Source organism: Hypanus sabinus, chromosome 1 (genome assembly GCF_030144855.1).
Source record: "Hypanus sabinus isolate sHypSab1 chromosome 1, sHypSab1.hap1, whole genome shotgun sequence".
NCBI lineage: Eukaryota > Metazoa > Chordata > Chondrichthyes > Myliobatiformes > Dasyatidae > Hypanus > Hypanus sabinus.
The window spans coordinates 68,398,650-68,423,207 of NC_082706.1; positions in this window are offsets into that span (position 1 = coordinate 68,398,650).

Sequence of the window (24,558 nt, forward strand, 5' to 3'; positions counted from 1 at the left end):
TTCCAGTATCAAGTCCACGCTCGGAAGTTCCCGTATCAAGTCCTGACTCCGAGGTTCCAGTATCAAGTCCTGACTCCGAGGTTCCAGTATCAAGTCCAAGCTCGGAGATTCCAGTATCAAGTCCTGACTCCGGGGTTCCAGTATCAAGTCCTGACTCCGAGGTTCCAGTATCAAGTCCAAGCTCGGATATTCCAGTATCAAGTCCTGGCTCCGGGGTTCCAGTATCAAGTCCTGACTCCAAGGTTCCAGTATCAAGTCCTGACTCCGAGGTTCCAGTCTCAAGTCCTGACTCCGAGGTTCCAGTATCAAGTCCTGACTCAGGGGTTCCAGTATCAAGTCCTGACTCCGAGGTTCCAGTATCAAGTCCTGACTCCGGGGTTCCAGTAACAAACCTAACGCCGAGGTTCCAGTATCAAGTCCAGAATCGGAGGTTCCAGTATCAAGTCCTGACTCCGAGGTTCCAGTATAAAGTCCTGACGCCGAGGTTCCAGTCTCAAGTCCTGACTCCGAGGTTCCAGTATCAAGTCCTGACTCCGAGGTTCCAGTATCAAGTCCTGACTCCGAGGTTCCAGTATCAAATCCTGACTCCGAGGTTCCAGTATCAAGCCCAAGCTCGGAGGTTCCAGTATCAAATCCTGACTCCGAGTATCCAGTATCAAGTCCTGACTCCGAGGTTCCAGTATCAAGTCCAAACTCGGAGGTTCCAGTATCAACTCCTGACTCCGAGGTTCCAGTATCAAGTCCTGACTCCGGGGTTCCAGTATCAAGTCCAAGCAAGGAGTTTCCATATCAAGTCCTGACTCTGAGGTTCCAGTATCAAGTCCACGCTCGGAAGTTCCCGTATCAAGTCCTGACTCCAAGGTTCCAGTATCAAGTCCTGGCTCGGAGATTCCAGTATCAAGTCCTCACTCCGAGGTTCCAGTCTCAAGTCCTGACTCCGAGGTTCCAGAATCAAGTCCTGACACTGAGGTTCCAGGATCAACTCCTGACTCCGAGGTTCCAGTATCAAGTCCAAGCTCGGAGATTCCAGTATCAAGTCCTGACTGCGAGGTTCCAGTATCATGTCCTGACTCCGAGGTTCCAGTATCAAGTCCTGACGCCGAGGTTCCAGTACCAAGTACAGAATCGGAGTTTCCAGTATCAAGTCATGAAACCGAGGTTCCAGTATCAAGTCCAAGCTAGGAGGTTCCAGTATCAAGTCCTGACTCAGAGGTTCCTGTATCAAGACTTGACTCCGAGGTTCCAGTATATCAAGTCCTGACTCTGAGGTTCCAGTGTCAAGTCCACGCTCGGAAGTTCCCGTATCAAGTCCTGACTCCGAGGTTCCAGTATCAAGTCCTGACTCCGAGGTTTCAGTATCAAGTCCAAGCTCGGAGATTTCAGTATCAAGTCCTGACTCTGGGGTTCCAGTATCAAGTCCTGACTCCGAGGTTCCAGTATCAAGTCCAAGCTCGGAGATTCCAGTATCAAGTCCTGACTCCGGGGTTCCAGTATCAAGTCCTGACTCCGAGGTTCCAGTCTCAAGTCCTGACTCCAAGGTTCCAGTATCAATCCTGACTCCAGGGTTCCAGTATCAAGTCCTGACTCCGAGGTTCCAGTCTCAAGTCCTGACTCCGAGGTTCCAGTATCAAGTCCTGACTCCGGGGTTCCAGTATCAAGTTCTGACTCCGAGGTTCCAGTATCAAGTCCTGACTCCGGGGTTCCAGTAACAAGTCCTAACGCCGAGGTTCCAGTATCAAGTCCAGAATCGGAGGTTCCAGTATCAAGTCCTGACTCCGAGGTTCCAGTATAAAGTCCTGACGCCGAGGTTCCAGTCTCAAGTCCTGACTCCGAGGTTCCAGTATCAAGTCCTGACTCCGAGGTTCCAGTATCAAGTCCTGACTCCGAGGTTCCAGTTTCAAGTCCTGACTCCGGGGTTCCAGTATCAAGTCCAAGCAAGGAGTTTCCAGTATCAAGTCCTGACTCTGAGGTTCCAGTATCAAGTCCTGACTCCGGGGTTCCAGTATCAAGTCCACGCTCGGAAGTTCCAGTATCAAGTCCTGACTCCAAGGTTCCAGTATCAAGTCCACGCTTGGAAGTTCCCGTATCAACTCCTGACTCTGAGATTCCAGTATCAAGTCCCCACTCCGAAGTTCCAGTCTCAAGTCCTGACTCCGAGGTTCCAATAACAAGTCCTGACTCCGGGGTTCCAGTATCAAGTCCTGACTCCGAGGTTCCAGTCTCAAGTCCTGACTCCGGGGTTCCAGTATCAAGTCCTGACTCCGGGGTTCCAGTATCAAGTCCTGACTCCGAGGTTCCAGTCTCAAGTCCTGACTCCGAGGTTCCAGTATCAAGTCCTGACTCCGAGGTTCCAGTATCAAGTCCTGACTCCGAGGTTCCAGTATCAGGTCCAAGCTCGGAGGTTCCAGTATCAACTCCTGACTCCGAGGTTCCAGTATTAAGTCCAAGCTCGGAGGTCCCAGTATCAAATCCTGACTCCGAGGTTCCAGTATCAAGACCACACTCCGAGGTTCCAGTCTCAAGTCCTGATTCCGAGTTTCCAGTATGAAGTCCTGACACGGAGCTTCCAGTATCAACTCCTGGCTTGGAGGTTCCTGTATCAAGTCCTGACTCGGAGATTCCAGTATCAAGTCCAAGCTACGAGGTTCCAGTATCAAATCCTGACTCCGAGTATCCAGTCTCAAGTCCTGACTCCGAGGTTCCAGTATCAAGTCCAAGCTCGGAGGTTCCAGTATCAAGTCCTGACTCCGAGGTTCCAGTATCAAGTCCTGACTCCAAGGGTCCAGTATCAAGTCCAGGCTAAGGTGTTCCAGTATCAATTCCTGACTCTGAGGTTCCAGTATCAAGTCCATCTCGGAGATTCCAGTATGAAGTCCTGACTCCGAGGTTCCAGAATCAAGTCCAAGCTCGGAGGTTCCAGTATCAAGTCCTGACTCCGAGGTTCCAGTATCAAGTCCAAGCTCGAAGGTTCCAGTATCAAATTCTGACTCCGAGGTTCCAGTATCAAGTCATGGCTCCGGGGTTCCAGTATCAAGTCCATCTCGGAGTTTCCAGTATCAAGTCCTGACTCCGAGGATCCAGTATCAAGTCCTCACTCCGATGTTCCAGTCTCAAGTCCTGACTCGGAGCTTCCAGTATCAAGACCTGGCTCGGAGTTTCCAGTATCAAGTCCTGGCTCGGAGGTTCCAGTATCAAGTCCTGACTCGGAGGTTCCAGTATCAAGTACTGACTCCCAGGTTCCAGTATCAAGTCCAAGCTCAGAGGTTCCAGTATCAAATCCTGACTCCGAGGTTCCAGTCTCAAGTCCTGACTCCGAGTTTCCAGTATCAAGTCCTGACTCCGAAGTTCCAGTATGAAGTCCTGGCTTGGACGTTCCAGTATCAAGTCCTGACTTGGAGATTCCAGTATCAAGTCCAAGCTCGGAGGTTCCAGTCTTAAGTCCTGACTCCGAGGTTCCAGTATCAAGTCCTGACTCCAAGGGTCCAGTATCAAGTCCAGGCTAAGGTGTTCCAGTATCAATTCCTGACTCTGAGGTTCCAGTATCAAGTTCATCTCGGAGATTCCAGTATCTAGTCCTGACTCCGAAATTCCAGAATCAAGTCCAAGCTCGGAGGTTCCAGTATCATGTCCTGACTCCGAGGTTCCAGTATCAAGTCCAAGCTCGAAGGTTCCAGTATCAAATTCTGACTCCGAGGTTCCAGTATAAAGTCATGGCTCCGGGGTTCCAGTATCAAGTCCATCTCGGAGTTTCCAGTATCAAGTCCTGACTCCGAGGATCCAGTATCAAGTCCTCACTCCGATGTTCCAGTCTCAAGACCTGACTCGGAGCTTCCAGTATCAAGACCTGGCTCGGAGTTTCCAGTATCAAGTCCTGGATCGGAGGTTCCAGTATCAAGTCCTGACTCGGAGGTTCCAGTATCAAGTACTGACTCCCAGGTTCCAGTATCAAGTCCAAGCTCAGAAGTTCCAGTATCAAATCCTGACTCCGAGGTTCCAGTCTCAAGTCCTGACTCCGAGCTTCCAGTATCAAGTCCTGACTCCGAAGTTCCAGTATGAAGTCCTGGCTTGGACGTTCCAGTATCAAGTCCTGACTTGGAGATTCCAGTATCAAGTCCAAGCTCGGAGGTCCAGTCTTAAGTCCTGACTCCGAGGTTCCAGTATCAAGTCCAAGCTCGGAGGTTCCAGTATCAACACATGACTCCGAGGTTCCAGTATTAAGTCCAAGCTCGGAGGTCCCAGTATCAAATCCTGACTCCGAGGTTCCAGTATCAAGACCACACTCCGAGGTTCCAGTCTCAAGTCCTGATTCCGAGTTTCCAGTATGAAGTCCTGACTCGGAGCTTCCAGTATCAACTCCTGGCTTGGAGGTTCCAGTATCAAGTCCTGACTCCGAGGTTCCAGTATCAAGTCCAAACTCGGAGGTTCCAGTATCAACTCCTGACTCCGGGGTTCCAGTATCAAGTCCTGACTCTAAGGTTCCAGTATCAAGTCCAAGCTCGGAGGTTCCAGTATCAAATTCTGACTCCGAGGTTCCAGTATCAAGTCATGGCTCCGGGGTTCCAGTATCAAGTCCATCTCGGAGTTTCCAGTATCAAGTCCTGACTCCGAAGTTCCAGTATGAAGTCCTGGGTTGGACGTTCCAGTATCAAGTCCTGACTTGGAGATTCCAGTATCAAGTCCAAGCTCGGAGGTTCCAGTCTTAAGTCCTCTCTCCGAGGTTCCAGTATCAAGTCCAAGCTCGGAGGTTCCAGTATCAACTCCTGACTCCGAGGTTCCAGTATTAAGTCCAAGCTCGGAGGTCCCAGTATCAAATGCTGACTCTGAGGTTCCAGTATCAAGACCACACTCCGAGGTTCCAGTCTCAAGTCCTGATTCCGAGTTTCCAGTATGAAGTCCTGACACGGAGCTTCCAGTATCAACTCCTGGCTTGGAGGTTCCTGTATCAAGTCCTGACTCGGAGATTCCAGTATCAAGTCCAAGCTCGGAGGTTCCAGTATCAAGTCCTGACTCCAAGGGTCCTGTATCAAGTCCAGGCTAAGGTGTTCCAGTATCAATTACTGACTCTGAGGTTCCAGTATCAAGTCCATCTCGGAGATTCCAGTATCAAGTCCTGACTCCGAGGTTCCAGAATCAAGTCCAAGCTCGGAGGTTCCAGTATCAAGTCCTGACTCCGAGGTTCCAGTATTAAGTCCAAGCTCGAAGGTTCCAGTATCAAATTCTGACTCCGAGGTTCCAGTATCAAGTCATGGCTCCGGGGTTCCAGTATCAAGTCCATCTCGGAGTTTCCAGTATCAAGTCCTGACTCCGAGGATCCAGTATCAAGTCCTCACTCCGATGTTCCAGTCTCAAGTCCTGACTCGGAGCTTCCAGTATCAAGACCTGGCTCGGAGTTTCCAGTATCAAGTCCTGGATCGGAGGTTCCAGTATCAAGTCCTGACTCGGAGGTTCCAGTATCAAGTACTGACTCCCAGGTTCCAGTATCAAGTCCAAGCTCAGAGGTTCCAGTATCAAATCCTGACTCCGAGGTTCCAGTCTCAAGTCCTGACTCCGAGTTTCCAGTATCAAGTCCTGACTCCGAAGTTCCAGTATGAAGTCCTGGCTTGGACGTTCCAGTATCAAGTCCTGACTTGGAGATTCCAGTATCAAGTCCAAGCTCGGAGGTTCCAGTATCAAATCCTGACTCCGAGGTTCCAGTATCAAGTCCTGACTCCAAGGGTCCAGTATCAAGTCCAGGCTAAGGTGTTCCAGTATCAATTCCTGACTCTGAGGTTCCAGTATCAAGTCCATCTCGGAGATTCCAGTATCTAGTCCTGACTCCGAGATTCCAGTATCAAGTCCAAGCTCGGAGGTTCCAGTCTTAAGTCCTGTCTCCGAGGTTCCAGTATCAAGTCATGACTCCAAGGGTCCAGTATCAAGTCCATCTCGGAGTTTCCAGTATCAAGTCCTGACTCCGAAGTTCCAGTATGAAGTCCTGGGTTGGACGTTCCAGTATCAAGTCCTGACTTGGAGATTCCAGTATCAAGTCCAAGCTCGGAGGTTCCAGTCTTAAGTCCTGACTCCGAGGTTCCAGTATCAGGTCCAAGCTCGGAGGTTCCAGTATCAACTCCTGACTCCGAGGTTCCAGTATTAAGTCCAAGCTCGGAGGTCCCAGTATCAAATCCTGACTCCGAGGTTCCAGTATCAAGACCACACTCCGAGGTTCCAGTCTCAAGTCCTGATTCCGAGTTTCCAGTATGAAGTCCTGACACGGAGCTTCCAGTATCAACTCCTGGCTTGGAGGTTCCTGTATCAAGTCCTGACTCGGAGATTCCAGTATCAAGTCCAAGCTACGAGGTTCCAGTATCAAATCCTGACTCCGAGTATCCAGTCTCAAGTCCTGACTCCGAGGTTCCAGTATCAAGTCCAAGCTCGGAGGTTCCAGTATCAAGTCCTGACTCCGAGGTTCCAGTATCAAGTCCTGACTCCAAGGGTCCAGTATCAAGTCCAGGCTAAGGTGTTCCAGTATCAATTCCTGACTCTGAGGTTCCAGTATCAAGTCCATCTCGGATATTCCAGTATGAAGTCCTGACTCCGAGGTTCCAGAATCAAGTCCAAGCTCGGAGGTTCCAGTATCAAGTCCTGACTCCGAGGTTCCAGTATCAAGTCCAAGCTCGAAGGTTCCAGTATCAAATTCTGACTCCGAGGTTCCAGTATCAAGTCATGGCTCCGGGGTTCCAGTATCAAGTCCATCTCGGAGTTTCCAGTATCAAGTCCTGACTCCGAGGATCCAGTATCAAGTCCTCACTCCGATGTTCCAGTCTCAAGTCCTGACTCGGAGCTTCCAGTATCAAGACCTGGCTCGGAGTTTCCAGTATCAAGTCCTGGCTCGGAGGTTCCAGTATCAAGTCCTGACTCGGAGGTTCCAGTATCAAGTACTGACTCCCAGGTTCCAGTATCAAGTCCAAGCTCAGAGGTTCCAGTATCAAATCCTGACTCCGAGGTTCCAGTCTCAAGTCCTGACTCCGAGTTTCCAGTATCAAGTCCTGACTCCGAAGTTCCAGTATGAAGTCCTGGCTTGGACGTTCCAGTATCAAGTCCTGACTTGGAGATTCCAGTATCAAGTCCAAGCTCGGAGGTTCCAGTCTTAAGTCCTGACTCCGAGGTTCCAGTATCAAGTCCTGACTCCAAGGGTCCAGTATCAAGTCCAGGCTAAGGTGTTCCAGTATCAATTCCTGACTCTGAGGTTCCAGTATCAAGTTCATCTCGGAGATTCCAGTATCTAGTCCTGACTCCGAGGTTCCAGAATCAAGTCCAAGCTCGGAGGTTCCAGTATCATGTCCTGACTCCGAGGTTCCAGTATCAAGTCCAAGCTCGAAGGTTCCAGTATCAAATTCTGACTCCGAGGTTCCAGTATAAAGTCATGGCTCCGGGGTTCCAGTATCAAGTCCATCTCGGAGTTTCCAGTATCGAGTCCTGACTCCGAGGATCCAGTATCAAGTCCTCACTCCGATGTTCCAGTCTCAAGACCTGACTCGGAGCTTCCAGTATCAAGACCTGGCTCGGAGTTTCCAGTATCAAGTCCTGGATCGGAGGTTCCAGTATCAAGTCCTGACTCGGAGGTTCCAGTATCAAGTACTGACTCCCAGGTTCCAGTATCAAGTCCAAGCTCAGAGGTTCCAGTATCAAATCCTGACTCCGAGGTTCCAGTCTCAAGTCCTGACTCCGAGCTTCCAGTATCAAGTCCTGACTCCGAAGTTCCAGTATGAAGTCCTGGCTTGGACGTTCCAGTATCAAGTCCTGACTTGGAGATTCCAGTATCAAGTCCAAGCTCGGAGGTCCAGTCTTAAGTCCTGACTCCGAGGTTCCAGTATCAAGTCCAAGCTCGGAGGTTCCAGTATCAACACATGACTCCGAGGTTCCAGTATTAAGTCCAAGCTCGGAGGTCCCAGTATCAAATCCTGACTCCGAGGTTCCAGTATCAAGACCACACTCCGAGGTTCCAGTCTCAAGTCCTGATTCCGAGTTTCCAGTATGAAGTCCTGACTCGGAGCTTCCAGTATCAACTCCTGGCTTGGAGGTTCCAGTATCAAGTCCTGACTCCGAGGTTCCAGTATCAAGTCCAAACTCGGAGGTTCCAGTATCAACTCCTGACTCCGGGGTTCCAGTATCAAGTCCTGACTCTAAGGTTCCAGTATCAAGTTCAAGCTCGGAGGTTCCAGTATCAAATTCTGACTCCGAGGTTCCAGTATCAAGTCATGGCTCCGGGGTTCCAGTATCAAGTCCATCTCGGAGTTTCCAGTATCAAGTCCTGACTCCGAAGTTCCAGTATGAAGTCCTGGGTTGGACGTTCCAGTATCAAGTCCTGACTTGGAGATTCCAGTATCAAGTCCAAGCTCGGAGGTTCCAGTCTTAAGTCCTCTCTCCGAGGTTCCAGTATCAAGTCCAAGCTCGGAGGTTCCAGTATCAACTCCTGACTCCGAGGTTCCAGTATTAAGTCCAAGCTCGGAGGTCCCAGTATCAAATGCTGACTCTGAGGTTCCAGTATCAAGACCACACTCCGAGGTTCCAGTCTCAAGTCCTGATTCCGAGTTTCCAGTATGAAGTCCTGACACGGAGCTTCCAGTATCAACTCCTGGCTTGGAGGTTCCTGTATCAAGTCCTGACTCGGAGATTCCAGTATCAAGTCCAAGCTCGGAGGTTCCAGTATCAAGTCCTGACTCCAAGGGTCCTGTATCAAGTCCAGGCTAAGGTGTTCCAGTATCAATTACTGACTCTGAGGTTCCAGTATCAAGTCCATCTCGGAGATTCCAGTATCAAGTCCTGACTCCGAGGTTCCAGAATCAAGTCCAAGCTCGGAGGTTCCAGTATCAAGTCCTGACTCCGAGGTTCCAGTATTAAGTCCAAGCTCGAAGGTTCCAGTATCAAATTCTGACTCCGAGGTTCCAGTATCAAGTCATGGCTCCGGGGTTCCAGTATCAAGTCCATCTCGGAGTTTCCAGTATCAAGTCCTGACTCCGAGGATCCAGTATCAAGTCCTCACTCCGATGTTCCAGTCTCAAGTCCTGACTCGGAGCTTCCAGTATCAAGACCTGGCTCGGAGTTTCCAGTATCAAGTCCTGGATCGGAGGTTCCAGTATCAAGTCCTGACTCGGAGGTTCCAGTATCAAGTACTGACTCCCAGGTTCCAGTATCAAGTCCAAGCTCAGAGGTTCCAGTATCAAATCCTGACTCCGAGGTTCCTGTCTCAAGTCCTGACTCCGAGTTTCCAGTATCAAGTCCTGACTCCGAAGTTCCAGTATGAAGTCCTGGCTTGGACGTTCCAGTATCAAGTCCTGACTTGGAGATTCCAGTATCAAGTCCAAGCTCGGAGGTTCCAGTCTTAAGTCCTGACTCCGAGGTTCCAGTATCAAGTCCTGACTCCAAGGGTCCAGTATCAAGTCCAGGCTAAGGTGTTCCAGTATCAATTCCTGACTCTGAGGTTCCAGTATCAAGTCCATCTCGGAGATTCCAGTATCTAGTCCTGACTCCGAGATTCCAGTAACAAGTCCAAGCTCGGAGGTTCCAGTCTTAAGTCCTGTCTCCGAGGTTCCAGTATCAAGTCATGACTCCAAGGGTCCAGTATCAAGTCCAGGCTAAGGTGTTCCAGTATCAATTCCAGACTCTGAGGTTCCAGTATCAAGTCCATCTCGGAGTTTCCAGTATCAAGTCCTGACTCCGAAGTTCCAGTATGAAGTCCTGGGTTGGACGTTCCAGTATCAAGTCCTGACTTGGAGATTCCAGTATCAAGTCCAAGCTCGGAGGTTCCAGTCTTAAGTCCTGACTCCGAGGTTCCAGTATCAAGTCCAAGCTCGGAGGTTCCAGTATCAACTCCTGACTCCGAGGTTCCAGTATTAAGTCCAAGCTCGGAGGTCCCAGTATCAAATCCTGACTCCGAGGTTCCAGTATCAAGACCACACTCCGAGGTTCCAGTCTCAAGTCCTGATTCCGAGTTTCCAGTATGATGTCCTGACACGGAGCTTCCAGTATCAACTCCTGGCTTGGAGGTTCCTGTATCAAGTCCTGACTCGGAGATTAAAGTATCAAGTCCAAGCTACGAGGTTCCAGTATCAAATCCTGACTCCGAGTATCCAGTCTCAAGTCCTGACTCCGAGGTTCCAGTATCAAGTCCAAGCTCGGAGGTTCCAGTATCAAGTCCTGACTCCGAGGTTCCAGTATCAAGTCCTGACTCCAAGGGTCCAGTATCAAGTCCAGGCTAAGGTGTTCCAGTATCAATTCCTGACTCTGAGGTTCCAGTATCAAGTCCATCTCGGAGATTCCAGTATCAAGTCCTGACTCCGAGGTTCCAGAATCAAGTCCAAGCTCGGAGGTTCCAGTATCAAGTCCTGACTCCGAGGTTCCAGTATCAAGTCCAAGCTCGAAGGTTCCAGTATCAAATTCTGACTCCGAGGTTCCAGTATCAAGTCATGGCTCCGGGGTTCCAGTATCAAGTCCATCTCGGAGTTTCCAGTATCAAGTCCTGACTCCGAGGATCCAGTATCAAGTCCTCACTCCGATGTTCCAGTCTCAAGTCCTGACTCGGAGCTTCCAGTATCAAGACCTGGCTCGGAGTTTCCAGTATCAAGTCCTGGCTCGGAGGTTCCAGTATCAAGTCCTGACTCGGAGGTTCCAGTATCAAGTACTGACTCCCAGGTTCCAGTATCAAGTCCAAGCTCAGAGGTTCCAGTATCAAATCCTGACTCCGAGGTTCCAGTCTCAAGTCCTGACTCCGAGTTTCCAGTATCAAGTCCTGACTCCGAAGTTCCAGTATGAAGTCCTGGCTTGGACGTTCCAGTATCAAGTCCTGACTTGGAGATTCCAGTATCAAGTCCAAGCTCGGAGGTTCCAGTCTTAAGTCCTGACTCCGAGGTTCCAGTATCAAGTCCTGACTCCAAGGGTCCAGTATCAAGTCCAGGCTAAGGTGTTCCAGTATCAATTCCTGACTCTGAGGTTCCAGTATCAAGTCCATCTCGGAGATTCCAGTATCTAGTCCTGACTCCGAGGTTCCAGAATCAAGTCCAAGCTCGGAGGTTCCAGTATCATGTCCTGACTCCGAGGTTCCAGTATCAAGTCCAAGCTCGAAGGTTCCAGTATCAAATTCTGACTCCGAGGTTCCAGTATAAAGTCATGGCTCCGGGGTTCCAGTATCAAGTCCATCTCGGAGTTTCCAGTATCAAGTCCTGACTCCGAGGATCCAGTATCAAGTCCTCACTCCGATGTTCCAGTCTCAAGACCTGACTCGGAGCTTCCAGTATCAAGACCTGGCTCGGAGTTTCCAGTATCAAGTCCTGGATCGGAGGTTCCAGTATCAAGTCCTGACTCGGAGGTTCCAGTATCAAGTACTGACTCCCAGGTTCCAGTATCAAGTCCAAGCTCAGAGGTTCCAGTATCAAATCCTGACTCCGAGGTTCCAGTCTCAAGTCCTGACTCCGAGCTTCCAGTATCAAGTCCTGACTCCGAAGTTCCAGTATGAAGTCCTGGCTTGGACGTTCCAGTATCAAGTCCTGACTTGGAGATTCCAGTATCAAGTCCAAGCTCGGAGGTTCCAGTCTTAAGTCCTGACTCCGAGGTTCCAGTATCAAGTCCAAGCTCGGAGGTTCCAGTATCAACACATGACTCCGAGGTTCCAGTATTAAGTTCAAGCTCGGAGGTCCCAGTATCAAATCCTGACTCCGAGGTTCCAGTATCAAGACCACACTCCGAGGTTCCAGTCTCAAATCCTGATTCCGAGTTTCCAGTATGAAGTCCTGACTCGGAGCTTCCAGTATCAACTCCTGGCTTGGAGGTTCCTGTATCAAGTCCTGACTCGGAGATTCCAGTATCAAGTCCAAGCTAGGAGGTTCCAGTATCAAATCCTGACTCCGAGTATCCAGTATCAAGTCCTGACTGAGAGGTTCCAGTATCAAGTCCAAACTCGGAGGTTCCAGTATCAACTCCTGACTCCGGGGTTCCAGTATCAAGTCCAAGCAAGGAGTTTCCAGTATCAAGTCCTGACTCTAAGGTTCCAGTATCAAGTCCAGGCTCCGAGGTTCCAGTATCAAATTCTGACTCCGAGGTTCCAGTATCAAGTCATGGCTCCGGGGTTCCAGTATCAAGTCCATCTCGGAGTTTCCAGTATCAAGTCCTGACTCCGAGGATCCAGTATCAAGTCCAAGCAAGGAGTTTCCAGTATCAAGTCCTGATTCTGAGGTTCCAGTATCAAGTCCACGTTCGGAAGTTCCCGTATCATGTCCTGACTCCAAGTTTCCAGTTTCAAGTCCTGGCTTGGAGATTCCAGTATCAAGTCCTCACTCCGACTTTCCAGTCTCAAGTCCTGACTCCGAGGTTCCAGTATCAAGTCCTGACTCTGAAGTTCCATATCAAGTCCTGACGCCGAGGTTCCAGTTTCAAGTACAGAATCGGAGGTTCCAGTATCAAGTCATGAAACCGAGGTTCCAGTATCAAATCCAAGCTCGGAGGTTCCAGTATCAAGTCCTGACTCCGAGGTTCCAGTATCAAGTCCTGACTCCAAGGGTCCAGTATCAACTCCAGGCTAAGGTGTTCCAGTATCAATTCCTGACTCTGAGGTTCCAGTATCAAGTCCATCTCGGAGATTCCAGTATCAAGTCCTGACTCCGAGGTTCCAGAATCAAGTCCAAGCTCGGAGTTTCCAGTATCAAGTCCTGACTCCGAGGTTTCAGTATCAAGTCCAAGCTCACAGGTTCCAGTATCAAATTCTGACTCCGGGGTTCCAGTATCAAGTCCATCTCGGAGATTCCAGTATCAAGTCCTGACTTCGAGGTTCCAGAATCAAGTCCAAGCTCGGAGGTTCCATTATCAAGTCCTGACTCCGAGTTTCCAGTATCAAGTCCAAGTTCGGAGGTTCCAATATATCAAGTCTTGACGCAGAGGATCCAGTATCAAGACCTGACTCCGAGGATCCAGTATCAAGACCGGACTCCGAGGATCCAGTATCAAGTCCTCACTCCAAGGTTCCATTCTCAAGTCCTGACTCGGAGCTTCCAGTATCGAGACCTGGCTCGGAGTTTCCAGTATCAAGTCCTGACTCCGAGGTTCCAGTATCAAGTCCTGACTCGGAGGTTCTAGTATCAAGTACTGACTCGCAGGTTCCAGTATCAAGTCCAAGTTCTGAGGTTCCAGTATCAAATCCTGACTCCGAGGTTCCAGTCTCAAGTCCTGACTCCGAGTTTCCAGTATCAAGTCCTGACTCCGAAGTTCCAGTATGAAGTCCTGGCTTGGACGTTCCAGTATCAAGTCCTGACTTGGAGATTCGAGTATCAAGTCCAAGCTCGGAGGTTCCAGTCTTAAGTCCTGACTCCGAGGTTCCAGTATCAAGTCCTGACTCCAAGGGTCCAGTATCAAGTCCAGGCTAAGGTATTCCAGTATCAATTCCTGACTCTGAGGTTCCAGTATCAAGTCCATCTCGGAGATTCCAGTATCAAGTCCTGACTCCGAGGTTCCAGAATCAAGTCCAAGCTCGGAGGTTCCAGTATCAAGTCCTGACTCCGAGGTTCCAGTATCAAGTCCAAGCTCGAAGGTTCCAGTATCAAATTCTGACTCCGAGGTTCCAGTATCAAGTCATGGCTCCGGGGTTCCAGTATCAAGTCCATCTCGGAGTTTCCAGTATCAAGTCCTGACTCGGAGGTTCCAGTATCAAGTACTGACTCCCAGGTTCCAGTATCAAGTCCAAGCTCAGAGGTTCCAGTATCAAATCCTGACTCCGAGGTTCCAGTCTCAAGTCCTGACTCCGAGTTTCCAGTATCAAGTCCTGACTTGGAGATTCCAGTATCAAGTCCAAGCTCGGAGGTTCCAGTCTTAAGTCCTGACTCCGAGGTTCCCGTATCAAGTCCAAGCTCGGAGGTTCCAGTATCAACACCTGACTCCGAGGTTCCAGTATTAAGTCCAAGCTCGGAGGTCCCAGTATCAAATCCTGACTCCGAGGTTCCAGTATCAAGACCACACTCCGAGGTTCCAGTCTCAAGTCCTGATTCCGAGTTTCCAGTATGAAGTCCTGACTCGGAGCTTCCAGAATCAACTCCTGGCTTGGAGGTTCCTGTATCAAGTCCTGACTCGGAGATTCCAGTATCAACTCCAAGCTAGGAGGTTCCAGTATCAAATCCTGACTCCGAGTATCCAGTATCAAGTCCTGACTCCGAGGTTCCAGTATCAAGTCCAAACTCCGAGGTTCCAGTATCAACTCCTGACTCCGGGGTTCCAGTATCAAGTCCAAGCAAGGAGTTTCCAGTATCAAGTCCTGACTCTAAGGTTCCAGTATCAAGTCCAAGCTCGGAGGTTCCAGTATCAAATTCTGACTCCGAGTTTCCAGTATCAAGTCATGGCTCCGGGGTTCCAGTATCAAGTCCATCTCGGAGTTTCCAGTATCAAGTCCTGACTCCGAGGATCCAGTATCAAGTCCAAGCAAGGAGTTTCCAGTATCAAGTCCTGATTCTGAGGTTCCAGTATCAAGTCCACGTTCGGAAGTTCCCGTATCATGTCCTGACTCCAAGTTTCCAGTTTCAAGGCCTGGCTTGGAGATTCCAGTATCAAGTCCTCACTCCGAGGTTCCAGTCTCAAGTCCTGACTCCGAGGTTCCAGTATCAAGTCCTGACTCTGAAGTTCCATATCAAGTCCTGATGCCGAGGTTCCAGTATCAAGTACAGAATCGGAGGTTCCAGTATCAAGTCATGAAACCGAGGTTCCAATATTAAATCCAAGCTCGGAGGTTCCAGTATCAAGTCCTGACTCCGAGGTTCCAGTATCAAGTCCTGACTCCAAGGGTCCAGTATCAACTCCAGGCTAAGGTGTTCCAGTATCAATTCCTGACTCTGAGGTTCCAGTATCAAGTCCATCTCGGAGATTCCAGTATCAAGTCCTGACTCCGAGGTTCCAGAATCAAGTCCAAGCTCGGAGTTTCCAGTATCAAGTCCTGACTCCGAGGTTTCAGTATCAAGTCCAAGCTCAGAGGTTCCACTATCAAATTCTGACTCCGGGGTTCCAGTATCAAGTCCATCTCGGAGATTCCAGTATCAAGTCCTGACTCCGAGGTTCCAGAATCAAGTCCAAGCTCGGAGGTTCCATTATCAAGTCCTGACTCCGAGTTTCCAGTATCAAGTCCAAGTTCGGAGGTTCCAATAAATCAAGTCCTGACGCAGAGGATCCAGTATCAAGACCTGACTCCGAGGATCCAGTATCAAGACCTGACTCCGAGGATCCAGTATCAAGTCCTCACTCCGAGGTTCCAGTCTCAAGTCCTGACTCGGAGCTTCCAGTATCAAGACCTGGCTCGGAGTTTCCAGTATCAAGTCCTGGCTCGGAGGTTCCAGTATCAAGTCCTGACCGAGGTTCCAGTATCAAGTCCTCACTCCGAGGATCCAGTATCAAGTCCATCTCGGAGATTCCAGTATCAAGTCCTGACTCCGAGGATCCAGTATCAAGTCCTCACTCCGAGGTTCCAGTCTCAATTCCTGACTCCGAGTTTCCAGTATCAAGTCCAAGTTCGGAGATTCCAATATATCAAGTCCTGACTCAGAGGTTCCAGTATCAAGTCTAAGCTCGGAGATTCGAGTATCAAGTCCTGACTCCGAGGTTCCAGTATCAAGTCCAAGCTCGGAGGTTCCAGTATCAAGTCCTGACTCCGAGGTTCCAGTATCAAGTCCAAGCTCGGAGGTTCCAGTATCAAATCCTCACTCCGAGGTACCCTTATCAAGTCCTGACTCCGAGGTTCCAGTCTCAAGTCCTGACTCCGAGTTTCCAGTATCAAGTCCTGACTCCACGGTTATAGTATCAAGTCCAAGCTCGGAGATTCCAGTATCAAGTCCTGACTCGGAGGTTCCAGTATCAAGTCCAAGCTCGGAGGTTCAAGTATCGAGTCCAAGCACGGAGGTTCCAGTATCAAATCCTGACTCCGAGTATCCAGTATCAAGTCCTGACTCCGATGTTCCAGTATCAAGTCCAAACTCGGAGGTTCCAGTATCAACTCCTGACTCCGAGGTTCCAGTATCAAGTCCTGACTCCGAGTATCCAGTATCAAGTCCTGACTCCGATGTTCCAGTATCAAGTCCAAACTCGGAGGTTCCAGTATCAACTCCTGACTCCGAGGTTCCAATATCAAGTCCTGACTCCGGGGTTCCAGTATCAAGTCCAAGCAAGGAGTTTCCAGTATCAAGTCCTGACTCTGAGGTTCCAGTATCAAGTCCACGTTCAGAAGTTCCCGTATCATGTCCTGACTCCAAGTTTCCAGTTTCAAGTCCTGGCTCGGAGATTCCAGTATCAAGTCCTCACTCCGAGGTTCCAGTCTCAAGTCCTGACTCCGAGGTTCCAGTATCAAGACCTGACTCTGAGGTTCCAGTATCAAGTCCTGACTCCGAGGTTCCAGAATCAACTCCTGACTCCGAGGTTCCAATATCAAGGCCATGCTCGGAGATTCAATTATCAAGTCCTAACTCCGAGGTTCCAGTATCAGGTCCTGACGCCGAGGTTCCAGTATCAAGTACAGAATCGGAGGTTCCAGTATCAAGTCATGAAACCGATGTTCCAGTATCAAATCCAAGCTCGGAGGTTCCAGTATCAAGTCCTGACTCCGAGGTTCCAGTATCAAGTCCAGACTACGAGGTTCCAGTATCAAGTCCTGACTCCGGAGTTCCAGTATCAAGACCAAGCTAGGAGGTTCCAGAATCAAGTCATGACTCCGACGTTCCTGTATCAAGTCATGACTCCAAGGGTCCAGTATCAACTCCAGGCTAAGGTGTTCCAGTATCAATTCCTGACTCTGAGGTTCCAGTATCAAGTCCATCTCGGAGATTCCAGTATCAAGTCTTGACTCCGAGGTTCCAGAATCAAGTCCAAGCTCGGAGTTTCCAGTATCAAGTCCTGACTCCGAGGTTTCAGTATCAAGTCCAAGCTCGGAGGTTCCAGTATCAAATTCTGACTCCGGGGTTCCAGTATCAAGTCGATCTCGGAGATTCCAGTATCAAGTCCTGACTCCGAGGTTCCAGAATCAAGTCCAAGCTCGGAGGTTCCATTATCAAGTCCAGACTCCGAGTTTCCAGTATCAAGTCCAAGTTCGGAGGTTCCAATATATCAAGTCCTGACTCCGAGGTTCCAGTATCAAGTCCTGACTCTGAAGTTCCATATCAAGTCCTGATGCCGAGGTTCCAGTATCAAGTACAGAATCGGAGGTTGCAGTATCAAGTCATGAAACCGAGGTTCCAATATTAAATCCAAGCTCGGAGGTTCCAGTATCAAGTCCTGACTCTGAGGTTCCAGTATCAAGTCCATCTCGGAGATTCCAGTATCAAGTCCTGACTCCGAGGTTCCAGAATCAAGTCCAAGCTCGGAGTTTCCAGTATCAAGTCCTGACTCCGAGGTTTCAGTATCAAGTCCAAGCTCAGAGGTTCCACTATCAAATTCTGACTCCGGGGTTCCAGTATCAAGTCCATCTCGGAGATTCCAGTATCAAGTCCTGACTCCGAGGTTCCAGAATCAAGTCCAAGCTCGGAGGTTCCATTATCAAGTCCTGACTCCGAGTTTCCAGTATCAAGTCCAAGTTCGGAGGTTCCAATAAATCAAGTCCTGACGCAGAGGATCCAGTATCAAGACCTGACTCCGAGGATCCAGTATCAAGACCTGACTCCGAGGATCCAGTATCAAGTCCTCACTCCGAGGTTCCAGTCTCAAGTCCTGACTCGGAGCTTCCAGTATCAAGACCTGGCTCGGAGTTTCCAGTATCAAGTCCTGGCTCGGAGGTTCCAGTATCAAGTCCTGACCGAGGTTCCAGTATCAAGTCCTCACTCCGAGGATCCAGTATCAAGTCCATCTCGGAGATTCCAGTATCAAGTCCTGACTCCGAGGATCCAGTATCAAGTCCTCACTCCGAGGTTCCAGTCTCAATTCCTGACTCCGAGTTTCCAGTATCAAGTCCAAGTTCGGAGATTCCAATATATCAAGTCCTGACTCAGAGGTTCCAGTATCAAGTCTAAGCTCGGAGATTCGAGTATCAAGTCCTGACTCCGAGGTTCCAGTATCAAGTCCAAGCTCGGAGGTTCCAGTATCAAGTCCTGACTCCGAGGTTCCAGTATCAAGTCCAAGCTCGGAGGTTCCAGTATCAAATCCTCACTCCGAGGTACCCTTATCAAGTCCTGACTCCGAGGTTCCAGTCTCAAGTCCTGACTCCGAGTTTCCAGTATCAAGTCCTGACTCCACGGTTATAGTATCAAGTCCAAGCTCGGAGATTCCAGTATCAAGTCCTGACTCGGAGGTTCCAGTATCAAGTCCAAGCTCGGAGGTTCAAGTATCGAGTCCAAGCACGGAGGTTCCAGTATCAAATCCTGACTCCGAGTATCCAGTATCAAGTCCTGACTCCGATGTTCCAGTATCAAGTCCAAACTCGGAGGTTCCAGTATCAACTCCTGACTCCGAGGTTCCAGTATCAAGTCCTGACTCCGAGTATCCAGTATCAAGTCCTGACTCCGATGTTCCAGTATCAAGTCCAAACTCGGAGGTTCCAGTATCAACTCCTGACTCCGAGGTTCCAATATCAAGACCTGACTCCGGGGTTCCAGTATCAAGTCCAAGCAAGGAGTTTCCAGTATCAAGTCCTGACTCTGAGGTTCCAGTATCAAGTCCACGTTCAGAAGTTCCCGTATCATGTCCTGACTCCAAGTTTCCAGTTTCAAGTCCTGGCTCGGAGATTCCAGTATCAAGTCCTCACTCCGAGGTTCCAGTCTCAAGTCCTGACTCCGAGGTTCCAGTATCAAGACCTGACTCTGAGGTTCCAGTATCAAGTCCTGACTCCGAGGTTCCAGAATCAACTCCTGACTCCGAGGTTCCAATATCAAGGCCATGCTCGGAGATTCAATTATCAAGTCCTAACTCCGAGGTTCCAGTATCAGGTCCTGACGCCGAGGTTCCAGTATCAAGTACAGAATCGGAGGTTCCAGTATCAAGTCATGAAACCGATGTTCCAGTATCAAATCCAAGCTCGGAGGTTCCAGTATCAAGTCCTGACTCCGAGGTTCCAGTATCAAGTCCAGACTACGAGGTTCCAGTATCAAGTCCTGACTCCGGAGTTCCAGTATCAAGACCAAGCTAGGAGGTTCCAGAATCAAGTCATGACTCCGACGTTCCTGTATCAAGTCATGACTCCAAGGGTCCAGTATCAACTCCAGGCTAAGGTGTTCCAGTATCAATTCCTGACTCCGAGGTTCCAGAATCAAGTCCAAGCTCGGAGTTTCCAGTATCAAGTCCTGACTCCGAGGTTTCAGTATCAAGTCCAAGCTCGGAGGTTCCAGTATCAAATTCTGACTCCGGGGTTCCAGTATCAAGTCGATCTCGGAGATTCCAGTATCAAGTCCTGACTCCGAGGTTCCAGAATCAAGTCCAAGCTCGGAGGTTCCATTATCAAGTCCAGACTCCGAGTTTCCAGTATCAAGTCCAAGTTCGGAGGTTCCAATATATCAAGTCCTGACTCCGAGGTTCCAGTATCAAGTCCTGACTCTGAAGTTCCATATCAAGTCCTGATGCCGAGGTTCCAGTATCAAGTACAGAATCGGAGGTTCCAGTATCAAGTCATGAAACCGAGGTTCCAATATTAAATCCAAGCTCGGAGGTTCCAGTATCAAGTCCTGACTCTGAGGTTCCAGTATCAAGTCCATCTCGGAGATTCCAGTATCAAGTCCTGACTCCGAGGTTCCAGAATCAAGTCCAAGCTCGGAGTTTCCAGTATCAAGTCCTGACTCCGAGGTTTCAGTATCAAGTCCAAGCTCAGAGGTTCCACTATCAAATTCTGACTCCGGGGTTCCAGTATCAAGTCCATCTCGGAGATTCCAGTATCAAGTCCTGACTCCGAGGTTCCAGAATCAAGTCCAAGCTCGGAGGTTCCATTATCAAGTCCTGACTCCGAGTTTCCAGTATCAAGTCCAAGTTCGGAGGTTCCAATAAATCAAGTCCTGACGCAGAGGATCCAGTATCAAGACCTGACTCCGAGGATCCAGTATCAAGACCTGACTCCGAGGATCCAGTATCAAGTCCTCACTCCGAGGTTCCAGTCTCAAGTCCTGACTCGGAGCTTCCAGTATCAAGACCTGGCTCGGAGTTTCCAGTATCAAGTCCTGGCTCGGAGGTTCCAGTATCAAGTCCTGACCGAGGTTCCAGTATCAAGTCCTCACTCCGAGGATCCAGTATCAAGTCCATCTCGGAGATTCCAGTATCAAGTCCTGACTCCGAGGATCCAGTATCAAGTCCTCACTCCGAGGTTCCAGTCTCAATTCCTGACTCCGAGTTTCCAGTATCAAGTCCAAGTTCGGAGATTCCAATATATCAAGTCCTGACTCAGAGGTTCCAGTATCAAGTCTAAGCTCGGAGATTCGAGTATCAAGTCCTGACTCCGAGGTTCCAGTATCAAGTCCAAGCTCGGAGGTTCCAGTATCAAGTCCTGACTCCGAGGTTCCAGTATCAAGTCCAAGCTCGGAGGTTCCAGTATCAAATCCTCACTCCGAGGTACCCTTATCAAGTCCTGACTCCGAGGTTCCAGTCTCAAGTCCTGACTCCGAGTTTCCAGTATCAAGTCCTGACTCCACGGTTATAGTATCAAGTCCAAGCTCGGAGATTCCAGTATCAAGTCCTGACTCGGAGGTTCCAGTATCAAGTCCAAGCTCGGAGGTTCAAGTATCGAGTCCAAGCACGGAGGTTCCAGTATCAAATCCTGACTCCGAGTATCCAGTATCAAGTCCTGACTCCGATGTTCCAGTATCAAGTCCAAACTCGGAGGTTCCAGTATCAACTCCTGACTCCGAGGTTCCAGTATCAAGTCCTGACTCCGAGTATCCAGTATCAAGTCCTGACTCCGATGTTCCAGTATCAAGTCCAAACTCGGAGGTTCCAGTATCAACTCCTGACTCCGAGGTTCCAATATCAAGTCCTGACTCCGGGGTTCCAGTATCAAGTCCAAGCAAGGAGTTTCCAGTATCAAGTCCTGACTCTGAGGTTCCAGTATCAAGTCCACGTTCAGAAGTTCCCGTATCATGTCCTGACTCCAAGTTTCCAGTTTCAAGTCCTGGCTCGGAGATTCCAGTATCAAGTCCTCACTCCGAGGTTCCAGTCTCAAGTCCTGACTCCGAGGTTCCAGTATCAAGACCTGACTCTGAGGTTCCAGTATCAAGTCCTGACTCCGAGGTTCCAGAATCAACTCCTGACTCCGAGGTTCCAATATCAAGGCCATGCTCGGAGATTCAATTATCAAGTCCTAACTCCGAGGTTCCAGTATCAGGTCCTGACGCCGAGGTTCCAGTATCAAGTACAGAATCGGAGGTTCCAGTATCAAGTCATGAAACCGATGTTCCAGTATCAAATCCAAGCTCGGAGGTTCCAGTATCAAGTCCTGACTCCGAGGTTCCAGTATCAAGTCCAGACTACGAGGTTCCAGTATCAAGTCCTGACTCCGGAGTTCCAGTATCAAGACCAAGCTAGGAGGTTCCAGAATCAAGTCATGACTCCGACGTTCCTGTATCAAGTCATGACTCCAAGGGTCCAGTATCAACTCCAGGCTAAGGTGTTCCAGTATCAATTCCTGACTCTGAGGTTCCAGTATCAAGTCCATCTCGGAGATTCCAGTATCAAGTCTTGACTCCGAGGTTCCAGAATCAAGTCCAAGCTCGGAGTTTCCAGTATCAAGTCCTGACTCCGAGGTTTCAGTATCAAGTCCAAGCTCGGAGGTTCCAGTATCAAATTCTGACTCCGGGGTTCCAGTATCAAGTCGATCTCGGAGATTCCAGTATCAAGTCCTGACTCCGAGGTTCCAGAATCAAGTCCAAGCTCGGAGGTTCCATTATCAAGTCCAGACTCCGAGTTTCCAGTATCAAGTCCAAGTTCGGAGGTTCCAATATATCAAGTCCTGACGCAGAGGATCCAGTATCAAGACCTGACTCCGAGGATCCAGTATCAAGTCCTCACTCCGAGGTTCCAGTCTCAAGTCCTGACTCGGAGCTTCCAGTATCAAGACCTGGCTCGGAGGTTCCAGTATCAAGTCCTGACTCGAGGTTCCAGTATCAAGTCCAATCTCGGAGGTTCCAGTATCAAGTCCTGACTCCGAGGATCCAGTATCAAGTCCAAGCAAGGAGTTTCCAGTATCAAGTCCTGATTCTGAGCTTCCAGTATCAAGTCCACGTTCGGAAGTTCCCGTATCATGTCCTGACTCCAAGTTTCCAGTTTCAAGTCCTGGCTCGGAGATTCCAGTATCAAGTCCTCACTCCGAGGTTCCAGTCTCAAGTCCTGACTCCGAGGTTCCAGTATCAAGACCTGACTCTGAGGTTCCAGTATCAAGTCCTGACTCCGAGGTTCCAGAATCAACTCCTGACTCCGAGGTTCCAATATCAAGGCCATGCTCGGAGATTCAATTATCAAGTCCTAACTCCGAGGTTCCAGTATCAGGTCCTGACGCCGAGGTTCCAGTATCAAGTACAGAATCGGAGGTTCCAGTATCAAGTCATGAAACCGATGTTCCAGTATCAAATCCAAGCTCGGAGGTTCCAGTATCAAGTCCTGACTCCGAGGTTCCAGTATCAAGTCCAGACTACGAGGTTCCAGTATCAGGTCCTGACTCCGGAGTTCCAGTATCAAGACCAAGCTAGGAGGTTCCAGAATCAAGTCATGACTCCGACGTTCCTGTATCAAGTCATGACTCCAAGGGTCCAGTATCAACTCCAGGCTAAGGTGTTCCAGTATCAATTCCTGACTCTGAGGTTCCAGTATCAAGTCCATCTCGGAGATTCCAGTATCAAGTCTTGACTCCGAGGTTCCAGAATCAAGTCCAAGCTCGGAGTTTCCAGTATCAAGTCCTGACTCCGAGGTTTCAGTATCAAGTCCAAGCTCGGAGGTTCCAGTATCAAATTCTGACTCCGGGGTTCCAGTATCAAGTCGATCTCGGAGATTCCAGTATCAAGTCCTGACTCCGAGGTTCCAGAATCAAGTCCAAGCTCGGAGGTTCCATTATCAAGTCCTGACTCCGAGTTTCCAGTATCAAGTCCAAGTTCGGAGGTTCCAATATATCAAGTCCTGACGCAGAGGATCCAGTATCAAGACCTGACTCCGAGGATCCAGTATCAAGTCCTCACTCCGAGGTTCCAGTCTCAAGTCCTGACTCGGAGCTTCCAGTATCAAGACCTGGCTCGGAGTTTCCAGTATCAAGTCCTGGCTCGGAGGTTCCAGTATCAAGTCCTGACCGAGGTTCCAGTATCAAGTCCTGACTCGAGGTTCCAGTATCAAGTCCAATCTCGGAGGTTCCAGTCTTAAGTCCTGACTCCAAGGTTCCAGTATCAAGTCCAAGCTCGGAGGTTCCAGTCTCAAGTCCAAGCTCGGAGGTTCCAGTATCAACTCCTGACTCCGAGGTTCCAGTATCAAGTCCAAGCTCGGAGTTTCCAGCATCAAATCCTGACTCCGAGGTTCCAGTATCAAGTCCACACTCCGAGGTTCCAGTCTCAAGTCCTGATTCCGAGTTTCCAGTATGAAGTCCTGACTCGGAGCTTCCAGTATCAAGTCCAAGCTAGGAGGTTCCAGTATCAAGTCCTGACTCAGAGGTTCCAGTATCAAGTCCAAGCTCGGAGGTTCCAGTATCAAATCCTGACTCCGAGGTTCCAGTCTCAAGTCCTGACTCCGAGTTTCCAGTATCAAGTCCTGACTCCGAAGTTCCAGTATCAACTCCTGGCTTGGACGTTCCAGGATCAAGTCCTGACTCGGAGATTCCTGTATCAAGTCCAAGCTCGGAGGTTCCAGTCTTAAGTCCTGACTCCGAGGTTCCAGTATCAAGTCCAAGCTCGGAGGTTCCAGTATCAACTCCTGACTCCGAGGTTCCAGTATCAAGTCCAAGCTCGGAGTTTCCAGCATCAAATCCTGACTCCGAGGTTCCAGTATCAAGTCCACACTCCGAGGTTCCAGTCTCAAGTCCTGATTCCGAGTTTCCAGTATGAAGTCCTGACTCGGAGCTTCCAGTATCAAGTCCAAGCTAGGAGGTTCCAGTATCAAGTCCTGACTCAGAGGTTCCAGTATCAAGTCCTGACTCAGAGGTTCCAGTATCAAGTCCAAGCTCGGAGATTCCAGTATCAAGTCCTGACTCCGATGTTCCAGAATCAAGTCCAAGCTCGGAGGTTCCATTATCAAGTCCTGACTCCGAGTTTCCAGTATCAAGTCCAAGTTCGGAGGTTCCAATATATCAAGTCCTGACGCAGAGGATACAGTATCAAGACCTGACTCCGAGGATCCAGTATCAAGTCCTCACTCCGAGGTTCCAGTCACAAGTCCTGACTCGGAGCTTCCAGTATCAAGACCTGGCTCGGAGTTTCCAGTATCAAGTCCTGGCTCGGAGGTTCCCGTATCAAGTCCTGACCGAGGTTCCAGTATCAAGTCCTGACTCGAGGTTCCAGTATCAAGTCCAATCTCGGAGGTTCCAGTCTTAAGTCCTGACTCCAAGGTTCCAGTATCAAGTCCAAGCTCGGAGGTTCCAGTCTCAAGTCCAAGCTCGGAGGTTCCAGTATCAACTCCTGACTCCGAGGT